A 13,254-nucleotide genomic window follows, 5' to 3' on the forward strand; every position below is an offset into this window, starting at 1 on the left:
GTATTTCTGATTGTTTTATAAATTTCCATATTTAGTAATAAATATTATGTTGTGCATAATTTCAGATTTAATTTGAAAAATATCAATTTTATGTATTTCTTGTAAATTATGTCCACCGGCCACACTTTGCTGATCACTGTTCTGTGGTGCTCACCTTGCTAGGCTAATGAGTTAGCATCAGTGACTGAGATAATATCAATGCATAAATTCAAGAGTTCGTTATAATTTATCACAATTAACACGTGAGTTTCTCACTGAAGCTTCCAAGCTGACAGATGACGTTGTCTTAATGCAAAAACACAGTTTCATCCACTAGATCTTGGGCCAATATAGTCCCAAGAAGCATTAGTAGTATACTTACTAGGTAATGTATACTTAGACTGATTTCCTTTCTATATGTTACATTTAGACTAATGTTTAAAAGTTACTTCATTGAGCAGGGTGTAGCTTTTTTCTCTTCTTATTCTTTCTTATACTGGAACTTCATTTTTTCTGTATAAGGTGGTACTTTTAAGACACCTCTGCCTAACTACAGTGAACTAACCAGAAGTCTCGGAATATGCTCTGGTGGTCATTTTACACAAGTTCAGGTGTCACATCCATGAAACCTACACCACTAACCAGCATCAGTCCTACAGCTTCACTCTCAAATTTAATAAATTCTGGGACAAGCAGAAACTGTATTTTTAGCGGTGCATTTTGTGGCAGGCCAGACTGCTATTAAATGCACTCTCCTATAGAAATAATTTCTTTGTAGCACCACTTCATCTTGGTTTAGAAGAGATGTCCTGGATATACATGATAATGTAACACGGGTGTTTCTGTTTGTTCATGTTTAGCACGTTGGGTTGTGTTTTTAAAGCGACTGTTACGTTTTTAAACCGTTTTATGCGACAGGTGTGTGTAGCACTTGTTACACATCTCATTGGGAGAGCCATAGCCGACACCACACCTTTACCTGACGTACAACGTGACGTATGCCGCACACGTCGGGTATTCACTTTCAAAACAACAATGGCGGATAGAAGATATTGATTGAGGTGGTTAATGCTCCTTTCGCTAGTTGCTAACCACCATTAAATAACAACAAGAAGAAAATATTGATCTGCTTTTCTTAGTTGTGCACATTTAAGACGCAATTCAGACTCAAACAAAGCTGCAAAGCAGGAGAACAACATGACCATCAACTATTCTGTGCCACAGTCCCAGTTTGCTGCAGCACAGAGTGATGATGAGATGGTGGAAGAACAACAGAGACAATTTACGGACCGTTAAGATGTGCAACTTAGAAGTAGTCAGAGGTAACTGGATGGAGTTCAATCAGGTTAAATGCACAGTTGATTGGATTATATCTGAAGATCGTATGTTATTCGTGACAACTCTGCTAGACTCCAAATTTCTCATCCAATTAATGCGGGAGTATCTCAAAAGTAAATGAAACATCTAAACTTAACACTTTTTCCCTAATACTGACTGACATGGGACACACCAAAGTTGAACTTGAACCAGTTAATCAGTCTGAAGGTAAGTGTTTTTTCACTTATTTGAGAGAATGGTAAATGGTAAATGGCCGGTACAAGGACAGGACACAGTTAATCTATTAGAAGACAGGGATTCACAGCACAATACTACTGATGAAGATTTATTTCTATATCGATTGGCTTTGTTTTATTTAAAAATGCAGGCTAAAATGCTCTTGCCAACCAGCACTATACAGTGCACCATAGAGGAATTTCAGGATCTTCACAGCTGTGCAATGCACGATGTTCTGGCAAAACTGTCTGACAAACTGTCTGCATTTAATATTCCACAAGCAGAAGTGGAGAACATCATTCAAGAACTTTCACAGAATGATCTCTTAACACTGTACAATAAAGATGTGTTGAGATCTGACAAAACAAGGAAGACATTTTTCAAAGAAAATTTCAGTTATGTGGAACCCACTCAAATTTTTTTAGGATCTGACAGTACAGGCAAACAGCGTTATTTTCAGTATGTGCCAATTAAAGAAAAACTTAAGTCTCTCTTGAGACAACCCACAATACGGGAACAGTACAAACAGTCAAAACTGCGCCGATCACCAGACATGGTTTTAGAGGATGTGTCAGACGGTCAAAATGTCAAGGATAATGCACTTTTATAGCACTATCCATCATCTCTTTCACTCATTCTCTACCAAGATCCATTTGAAGTGGTTAATCCATTAGGGTCTGGCAAAAAGAAACATAAAATCCTGGCAGTGTACATGACTCTAGATGAGATCTTACCACACAACCGGTCTATGGGCTCAAAATGTGGTCATGAATATTTTGTACTTGTAAATCACTTTTGTACTTGTAAATCAGGATTTGTATGTGTAAAAAGAATTTGTGTGTGCGTAAAAAAGATTTGTGTGTGGACTTAGCCAAAAAAACACCTGCAAGTTACAAGTACGAAATTTTGACCCTATTTTTCTTCCTTTCTTCTGATTGGTCAATGTCATGTCAATCACAAATGTAACAATCCAATCAGAGAACAGATTTGGCTTGGCTGTCGGAGGGGCGCTTTTTTGAACTGCAGGTCCTTGAAGGGAATAAATGCCCTTTTATTTGCCAACCCAGCGTTTTCCTTCATCACCATGAAGAATGAAATGACAGTCTTCACTACAAAGCTTTCTTCGTTATGAATTAGCATACATGTTTTTATTGAACATCTGAAGAACTAGCAAAACAAACTCTTGTAGAGGACATAAAGTCAGAGATAGAAACGACAAGGAGCAGGTGCATCTAGCACAGGTAGAGCTGCTGCAAAAACCCACAGAGCCCAGCAGCCAGCGCAACAAATTCTGGATCCTTTGCTTTTAGTTAGCATTAGCAGCACATCCTGCATCCGACGTGAAAGGACGTTTGTGCTGCGCACTGTGACTCACAGCAATGGTCCCGGGTCAGCCCTGACTTTGTGTTAAACTAATCCTAAAGTAATAATGGTATTTCTAACCACTGATATACCACAACTTTATCCTTTCAACAGCTGCTGAAAGTTAGGGGATTTAGCTTCTATCGGATATTTATATAGAGATCCTCCAGCTTCAAACTGTATTACCCTTCAAGGACCTGCAGTTCAAAAAAGCGCCCCTCTGACAGCCAAACCCATCTGTTCTCTGATTGGATTGTTACATTTGTGATTGTCATGACATTGACCGATCAGATGAAAGGAAGAAAAATAGGGTCAAAATTCGTACTTGTAACTTGCAGGTGTTTTTTTGGCTAAGTCCACACACAAATCTTTTTTACGCACACACAAATTCTTTTTACACATACAAATCCTGATTTACAAGTACAAAATTGATTTACAAGTACAAAATATTTATGACCACATTTTGAGCCCATACCGGTCCTCTGTTGATGCAATGCAACTTGTTCTGCTTTGCAGGGACACTGACTTCAAAGCTTTTGGCCATAACAAAGTTTTTTCCAGTCTTATTGCGACCTTAAAGACATGGAAGATGGCATTAAATTTGACTCTGTGTTTAATTCACTGAAGTATTTCCATCTGTGCTCTGGGTTACCTCCATGTTTGGGCCATGATTTATTTGAAGAAGTGGTTTCCAGTGACTTGTCGCTATATATTGATACCTTTGTGCAAGTGGAAGGGCATTTCACATACAACCAGTTAAACAGAGCAATTGTACAGTTCAAACACGTAGGAAGTGATGCTTTAAGTAAGCCACGTGAGGTGAAAACAGGGCAGAGGCTGGGGGGTTCAGCAGCCTCTGTACATTGGTGAAAAGATAAAACATCCTGTGGATAGTGAGGTTTGGCAGTTATGCCTTAAACTTAGAGACATTGTTGATCTTGTATGTGCCCCCAAAATAAGTCACAATGACATTGCCTACCTAAAGATACTGATAGAGGACTATATACATCTGAGACACAGTAGGTTTCCTGACAAAGCTTTAAAAGCTAAACATCACTATTTGTTACATTATGCAGAGCTTATCCTTCACTTTGGACCCCTCATTCGTTTGTGGACCCTTAGGTTTGAGAGCAAGCACTCGTATTTCAAAGCATGTACAAGAACAGTGCATAACTTTGTCAACTTATGCAAGACTCTGACAGAACGGCATCAGTTACTGCAGTCCTACCTCTCAGTGGGCCAACTGTTTCCAACTACAGTTCAAATCACTGGAGAAGCAAGTAATTATAATCATCATCTTTACAACGCTGTCATTCAAGAAGCTGCAGCAAAAGAAGGCTGCACTAATCAGACCACTTTGGATGTGTCAGCAGTTGTCTACAAAGGTACCAAGTATGTCAAAGGCAATGTTTCCTTTGTAGATGACACTGATGATGGCTTGGTTTTTGGGAAGATAGCTGTTATACTTGTTAACGATTCTGAATTGTACTTTGTGCTCGAGTTGCATCACTCAGTACTTCTCATTGACCTTGGACTTCACTGCTTGCGTTGCCCTACAGAAAGAAGTGTGTGTGTAAATGCTGACAGTCTGATGGATTATTACCCACTACCACTTCATAACATGGCAGGCCTTTTTGTTGTCTCCCTACACCTTAATTCTTTTTCAGGGATGGAAATTGAAGAGGAACTCACAAGCCTCCTGCCGGCACTAGACAGAGAGAAAATAATCTGCATTGTACAACATCTGACGGACGTCATTGGTGTACAACAAAAAAGTGATCTTTTGTTTGTGGAGGCAGAAGATCTCAAACCCTTTCTCACACCAATCCAAATACGTAAACTACTTCTTACATTTAAAGGAGGTTTGTGTAGGTTCTGTACAACTCACAGACTTGAGTCTATGATTTGAAGGTCACTCATAGACTCATATGTCACTGATTAGCTTTTTTTTCTCTTCACCATACTACACATGTACTTTGACAGTATAATATTGAAGAGCGTTTTGGGGCTCACATTGTCTGGTAGATAATTAACACGGAAAACATAAACAAAAGTAGACACTAAATCTAACACCATTAACCTTTCATTGGTAGTGGTACAACTAAGGGTGGAAATTGTGACATACTCTAAAATATATTGTATTACAACTTTTCAATGCAAGACCTTGAGTTTGTAGTTCCTTTGCAGTCCTGGGACACAGCTCATCCAGAGGACAGGAGAAGTATGGTTAGAATTGTTGTGGAGGCCATGCAAGTTCACTGCAGAAACGCTAAACGTGCATCTTGTGAAGAAGTTGCTAAAATCATTGTAAACAGATGCCCTCAAACATTTGCAGATTATACTGAAAAGGGAGAAAGACTGGGTTGTGGACATTATTCACTACTAAGAAGCATCAAATCTAGAGTTGAACATGTTAATCGAGATAATACAACACATAGACTTCGTCAAACAAAGAGAACCAGGAATGAGGAAGACTGCAGTCCCAACAGTAGTGCAACCTCACCTAAAAAAGTTAGATGCCTTGTTGATAGCTATGGTTGTATTAATTGGCAACCAGTTGAACTTCCTGAGGGGGAAACACCAGCTTCTTTAGAGGAAAAGAAACACATCTTGTTAACAATTTTTAATTCAGAAGGACCTGGAGCTGTGGAGAGACCTGATGTGGATGACTCTGTGGCGTGTCCAGCGGGGTGGCCTGGGGGGGCACAGGCCACCCCCCCAACCAGGCTGGCCACCCCAGGTGCCACCCCGAAGCCAAAACAATAAAATCCAATGAAATATCAAATGTACGATTATGTTTTCACAGTGAAGCTCAGATATCCGAGTGTAAGTGAATGCAGCATCGGCTTCTGCGCTATGAGCATCATGTTAGCAAAGGTAGGAGAGCCAAGCACGAAAGACAGCACCACAGAAAACAGTTTTTCGGCGAAAGATTAACAGTTTAACATAGCTGGACTGGCCATCGAGCATGGCGGAGCTTCATGGCGGCTAGCAGGTGGATGAGGGAAGGGTAGGCAGGAGGAGGAGAGACCCGAGGCAGCCGCCAGTCCGAGTGTCAGGTGAACTGAACTTCAGGTAAGAAGTTAATGACCTGCAGTCTATCTGGGTCAGATATAAACCAAGTTTAGGTGGAGTTTATTTTCGTTGTGCTGACTTTTTACAGTCAGTTACAATAACTCTTACTGCGTACTAGCTAGCATGACGGAGTTTATATACAGCTGGGTGGGTGCTGTGATGTTACTGATGGTGAACTTTATTTTATTCATAAGGTTAGTTAGTAGAGTTGCCAACGGCTCCTTAAAAATGGAATGGTCCCTCATTCAGAGACAATATTACAGGTTTCGTGTTGAGCTGAGAAGAGACGCAGTTTGTCCCGGACTTCAGCTAGAATGAAAAAAAGACACAAAGCTGGAGTTATTCTGTGTCTTTGCTGCACAGCTGCATCTTCTTCTCTCATTCTCTCCCCCTCCCTCTCCTGTTGCTACTTTAATCATGAAACTGATCAATGATCAGCTGATCAGCTTTTCTTCTTTGTTTATCGCCCACTTTGCGCCAGAAAGAGGAAACCAGCAGATGTCGCGCTAAACAACAGCAGCACGTTTAAGCTTGATCAGCTGTTGTTAGAATTTATTTAATATTAATTTCTAGTATCAGCTGATGTTTGCTGGAGCCACAGCTGTAAAGCTGCTGGTCATGATATCGGTTTGGATATGTGGTGAGAGGGAAACATGAAGATGAAACCAGGAGATGTCCTTACTGAATCATCAGAGCTGAACAGGTGATGGAGAAACAGGTTTACCTTTTAGGTGACATGAATGAGTTGAAGGGAAGTTATGAACTGTTTCTGAGAGACAAATAACACCAGGATCCTTTTCTATGTAGCTGACAGCTGGTAACTGTGCAGGGGCGGGTCTAGCAAAGTGTTGCCAGGGGGCCAGGTAGGGCATTAACAGGGAAAGGGGGGCACAAAGAAATACTTTTCTTACTTATTCTCATTTAAAATATCTAGCTTTTATTAAATAATTATCTGAATCTTGCAAACAAAGTTTTTATCTGACGTAAAATTTATAGAAATCATACATACAGTAAACCAACAAGACAGTGTACATCACTGTCACAACAGCGTTTGTTTTCATTCAAAGGCTTTATGGCTTTAATACCTGGTGGGCCGGTCTGTAGTCAAAATGCCCAATTTTTTGTCCCAGTGCAGCCCTGCAGGTTAATACTGGCAGTGTCACCATACCAGCTGACTGTATTTCATCATCAGCCAGTGTTGTTCTTTATACATCAATATTACCAAACTTTACCATAAGGCAGCATAGAAAGTATTTACTTGCTTTCAGGTTTCATTCAAATGTTAGTCTTTTCATTTGTTTCCCCACTTTTTTCCTGTTTCAAAATCAAACACCAGTTTGTAAGAAGATTATCTTCTTTTTTTAATAAAGCAGATAAAGTTTTGCATTGGCTAATTTGGCAATTGTATGTTAAAAATGTTTGTATTTTAATATTCAAAAATGTTTTTGCCCAAAACATATGTGCACTATATGTCAGTAAAAATACTATGCAAATATTGCTGTCCTTGAATGCTGAGTAAACACTGACAAAGCACTGATTGTATCTCTTGTACTTCATCAACGCAGTATCTAAAAACTTTGCACCGTAGTGGTTAAAACCTCATTCTAATAAGAGTCAAAAGCAAATTCAGTTATTAGGTTTACAGGGTTATTGAATGATGGTTAACGGTTGGTAGAATTTTTTTTTAACATTATCTGCCAATTACATCTGCCACCCTTCTCCAAATCTGTGCCCCTACCTGACCCCCCCAACAAAAATTTTCTAGACACGCCACTGGGATGACTTCATGTGCCTCACATATATTTCTCAGGGGCAGCTTATCAACAGTTGTCCCTCACTTTCAGTAGCTGAAATTCAGGAGCAGTGGCCATTCTTGTTTACTCGGAAAGGTCTTTCGAACCACTTTTACAAACTCACACGCATCGATATCAGTGAGCGCTTAGGTCAGGCCCTCATAACCAAAGGCAGAAGGATTATTAACTATTTCTCTAGCCAGAAGCTCAAATGGAACCTTGGTATAAGGACACTCATCCAGCAGATAGATAACTGTTGTTGCCATTTATAGTGGATTTCTTGTATAATTTAAGTGAACAGTGTGTTGTTATCTGTGTCTCCACAGATGATCCATGGCCCATGCTTTCTGGACATTTACACAAGACGAACAACAATGAAGACGAGCTCTCTCACCATCTTGCAAGAAGCTTTCTCTGTCCAATAGGTTTTTTGAGTGCAACAGTTTTGAGTTTTTTTCCTTCTTTTACCTGTTTATTAAAAATTATTTCAGCTACTTACACTTTAATTGTCACATGTATTGGCTCACCCTACAAATCAAAGAACTCAGTCCACAAAGCAAGATCAGGGTTCAGTGCAGGTCAGTCAAGTTCCTTCACACCACACACACTCATCCATGTCCTTGTGGACCCTGCTTTGTGCATTGATTTGGTGGTGTGAGCCAGTATTTTGGACAAAGTGTATATAAAGGCAGAAGTGTAGGGCTTGATATTCTATTCATTACAATTCAGTTTATTTGTATGGTGCCAGCAAAATGAATGCCAAGGCACTTCACATTGTAGGTTTAAGACCCTACAAAATATAACTAAGAAAACCCAACACTTGAGCATATGTTGTCTGCCATGATATAGATATGACATAATATCGTTATTGTTTGTACAACCATCTGAGAAAATACATGGATTACATGGTTTAGTAAAAAGAAGTGCTTCCTCAATGAAAATATGTTTTCAGTTCTTTTCAGTTCTTGATTTTGGAAATGTGTATTTCAGCAGGGAAAAATCAGAACAGAAATAAAAAGTGGTGTAAAGCACATGAATTATATTTTGTGTGTGTGTGTCCTCAGTGAACTGTATCAGTCTCTGCAGTTTCTGTTCAGTCTGACTGAGGGTGGTTTTTGTACGACTGTTTTTCACTGTGTGAACACAGCTTGACTGTTCAGCCAATGATAACTCTGACAGTAATAAACTGCTGCATCTTCAGCCTGGACTCCACTGATGGTCAGAGTGAAGTCAGAGTTTGATCCACTGCCTGTAAAACGATCTGGAATCCCTGATTGTCGAGTGCTAGCACGATAAATGAGCAGTTTAGGAACTCCTCCATCTTTCTGTTGGTACCAGTGTAAATAATTGTTGTTATAAACATTCTGACTGGTCCTACACTTGATGCTCACAGTTCCTCCCACAGCAGAGCTCACTGCTCCAGGCTGAGTCACTGTGATCTGTCCTCTGGACTCTGAGGATACAGAGACAAAAACATAAAGCAGCTTCATGGTTTTGTGGGCTTCATTTCAGAGGGACAGATGTTGATAGAGGAGAGGAGTTTGATTCTCTGGACTTTACCTGTGAAGCAGCAGCAGAGGAGAGTCCAGATGAGGACGCAGATCAAAGTCATGTTTTTGATGAGGAGGATTTCTGTGGCTTCTGTTGTGATGAACTGATTACATCTGGAGGGGCTCGCTCGGAATAACACCTCTGGGCGCAAATTGATCACATCTTGGGAAGCGCACCACAGTCGTGAGTTCTCAGAACCTGCTCTTTGACCACAAGAATGACAACACCATGGAACGTACGTTTGGATAACATCATAGAAAGCTCACGGCTCTCCAACGGGAGATTGAGAGACCAGTGTTGGACTGTTAGAACAGCTTTGAAATCTGGACATACACACACACGCACACAGACATGTACACATGCAGATATACACTCATCCCCCCCTCCCCCTCCAAACGCCTTCGACGCTTATTCCCTTCCGATGCTGACGGTGGATCATGGAGACCAGCGCATAGGCTGCAGGCCTGGATGTACTGTCTACATTGGATGTCTCTTACCCTTTACCCATCCCTGTTGCTTGTCATGTGTTTCTTTGGTGTATGAAGAGTGTTTTTTTTCATGTGCTATGTGCAGAGGTGTTTTTTTTTTTTCTGTTCTCAAACTGATCTCCCTGTTGGAGCTCAGTCTGGGGGGAGTTATTTTTTTCTCCTTATCTTTCCTCATGTTGTGCTTTTCCATGTTATACCTCTCTGACCTGTCTTCCCCATGTGATGTTTGTGTAATGTATGTATGGTCGGATGGGTAAGACAGCTGTGGCACGGCTGGCAGCCTTAACCCAGTTTCCCCCGGGATGAATAAAGTATAATCAATCAATCAATCAATCAATCAATGAAGGACAGCTGTCAGACATCCAGTGTTCAACTCTCAGGACTATAAACTCTCCCAGAGCACTGGAGCATGGTGCTGCTGATGCAAAGTGCCTCTCTATGGAAATCATCTGACTGACTCACACAGGGACTTGCATCACATTGAAATGTGTTTGCTTTACACAGTTTAATATGTGATGTACAATTAAAGTTAAAACATCATCAAATATAAAAATGTATAACAAGGCTTCTCTTGTCTGGTATAACAGCTGTCATTATAAAAAGAACATGCTGTGATCATGAAAATAATTCACCATTTATAAATTCTAAGGTTTTACATATCAGAACAATCAAACATCTGCTGATCCTTACCATGTTAGAATATTGTGTAAAATAATCTCAGATGAACATCAACACAACATATGAAACTGTCACACATTGTGTAAACATGTGTGACAATCAAAGGTTTGTAGAACCATGTAAAACTTGAAGTAATCATTTCCTGTATGACTTCATCATTCCTCATATCTTTGTAGAGGAATTTTGGCCCCTGCTCTTTAAAGCATTGCCTCAGTTCATTGATCTTTGCAGACATTCATTTATGCACAGCTCTCATAACAGGATTTCAGCTGGACTGAGATCTGGACTTTGACTGGGCAATTGCAACACCTTCATATTCTTTCTTCTGATGTCATTCTCTTCTAGATTTGCTGCTGTGTTTGGGATCATTGTCCTGTTTTGTGACCCAATTTCAGACAAACTTCAAACAGATGTGCTCCCAGACTCGACTCTCAGGACAGTGTTGCTGCTCTTCAACTGGGACGCTGGGACTCTGTTACTAATACAAAGTAACATGTTATGGTAATCACATTACATTTTTCAATAATAATAAAGTAATATAACACATTATTGTACTAAATTCAGTGATTATATTACAGTTACTACACTGGTGTTATTACCTTTACAAAGCGTCTTCAGTCATCTGTGTGGCAGGTGGATAGAAAGAAAAAAAAATCAAACAGACATGTTTTTTTAATATTCTTGTACACTTGCGCTACAATCAGCTGATTTCAGATTGTGTGCAGCAGCACAGACATACAGCTTTTGAGAAGTGGAGATGTGGATATTACTTTTATTTTTATTTCAGAAAAGGACAAGCGTGCGATGATAAAGTGGAAACTACATCAGAGACAGAAACAATCACATTTTACTGGAAACACAACTTCAGCTCTCTGCATGTATTTGCACAGACAGTATTCGAATGCAACGCTAGCCAAGAACCCAGAGTGATTTCAAAGCTGAGTGAAGCCAACCCCAGCCCAGCAGCCAGACCCTGAACTCAAACAGGTAACAAAAGCAGTGATGAGCAGTCAGGCTTGAAGCCTCTGTTTCTACCTGCTCATGTTTCTCCAGTAGAACCACTGTGGTGATCGCTCTGAGGTCTGTTTGGGCTGTGTCATGATCGGAGGCAATAAGACGCAGGGTTCTCAAGCACGAACTGCTTTTATTGAATTGTAGCAGCAGTGTACGTGGCTACATCCATTTCTGAAGAAACATATACACACCAGTATTATAGCGACCCCTAGTGGGTGCCCCCATGGTAGCCTTACTAGGACAACATAAACCGATTTCACAACATCTCCCCCTCTAACAAAAGTACTTTAAACATAAAACAGTGTTGACAGAACGCAGGACATCACAGGGGTAGACTACCCTCAGTCCTGATAAGGGATTATTCTGCCCTTAGAACATAGAAAGGAGATAGCCCTCAGTCTCTGAATCTGAGAGGTACTTTAATCTCCCGCCCCCTGGAAGTCACTCTCACAGGTGTGGTAGGGTGGAGAGGAGACCCCGGGACAGGAACTGGCAATGCCTGCCTTACTGGTGGTTCTTGGGAAGCAGCCGCTCCTTTAGTTGGAGTAGTCGGTGTAGCTGGAATAGTGCTCTGCTGCTGCTCCTCAGGATCAGCGGTGCCTGGGACAGGCTGAAGGTGTCGTCTGTTGCGGCGAGTCACGTTCCCATTCGCCATCTCCACCAAGTAGGATCTCGGCTCTTTAGACTTACTGATGACCTTGGCTGGAGTCGTCCACCCCTTTTCCCCGTCAAGCTTCACTACAACATCCTGGCCTGGGAGAAGCTCAGGAAGTGGACGAGCTGAATGTCTGCGGTTGTAGAAGAATCTGTAAGAGTCCTTAGCTGCAGCATCCCTTTGGCACACCGGACTGGACCGGGCAGCAATGTCTTTTCGAGTACTGGAACAGTGGTGCGGATTTGACGTCCTGTCATAAGTTGAGCTGGGCTTGCACCGGTTGCTGCAATTGGTGTAGAGGGGTAACTCATTAAGGCTAAGCAGGGGTCAGGCTGTTTGAGAATGTACTTGGCCGTTTGGACGGCTCTTTCAGCAGCTCCATTTGACTGGGGGTAATGAGGGCTCGACGTAGTGTGGGTGAAGCCATAACTCAGTTTGAAGTCTTGGAACTCTGATGATGTGAACTGCGTCCCATTATCACTGACCAGTTCTAACGGGATGCCCCATCTAACGAACATGTGTTTAAGCTTGTTAATGACCTGTCTGCTGGTTGTTGTAGTGAGGGAAGCAATCTCAATGTCTCTTGAAAAATAGTCAACAATGACAAGAAAGTTCTTACCCTCGAGCTTGCACAGATCAGCTGCAATCTTTTGCCAGGGGCCATTGGGCAGAGGAGTAGTCACGAGGGGTTCCCGTCGCTGTGTAGGCTTGTGCTCTCTGCAAAAGATGCATGACCTCACCTTGTGTGTTATTTGAAGTCCAATGTTGGGCCACCACACTGTTGATCTTGCGCGCTCTCTACATTTAGTTAGTCCTTGGTGGCCGTCATGTAATTGGTCAAGGACACTGGGTCTGAGTGCTGTGGGAATTATGATGCGATCATGGTAGAGCACTAGACCATCTGATTCTGAAAGGTGGCTTCTGGCTGCATAAAAGCCTTGCAGTGGTGAGCTCTTTGCCATTCTCCGAGGCCACCCTTGTCTGATGAAGATGATTGCTTTTTGAAGCTCTGGGTCCCTCTGTGTAGCTCTACGAATTTCCTCCAACTTATGTGACTTGATAGGTTTGCTTGTCACTACGTTGCTCACATATGCCTTGACCTGGC

The sequence above is a fragment of the Oreochromis aureus genome, linkage group 22 (genome assembly GCF_013358895.1).
Source record: "Oreochromis aureus strain Israel breed Guangdong linkage group 22, ZZ_aureus, whole genome shotgun sequence".
NCBI classification, from domain to species: domain Eukaryota; kingdom Metazoa; phylum Chordata; class Actinopteri; order Cichliformes; family Cichlidae; genus Oreochromis; species Oreochromis aureus.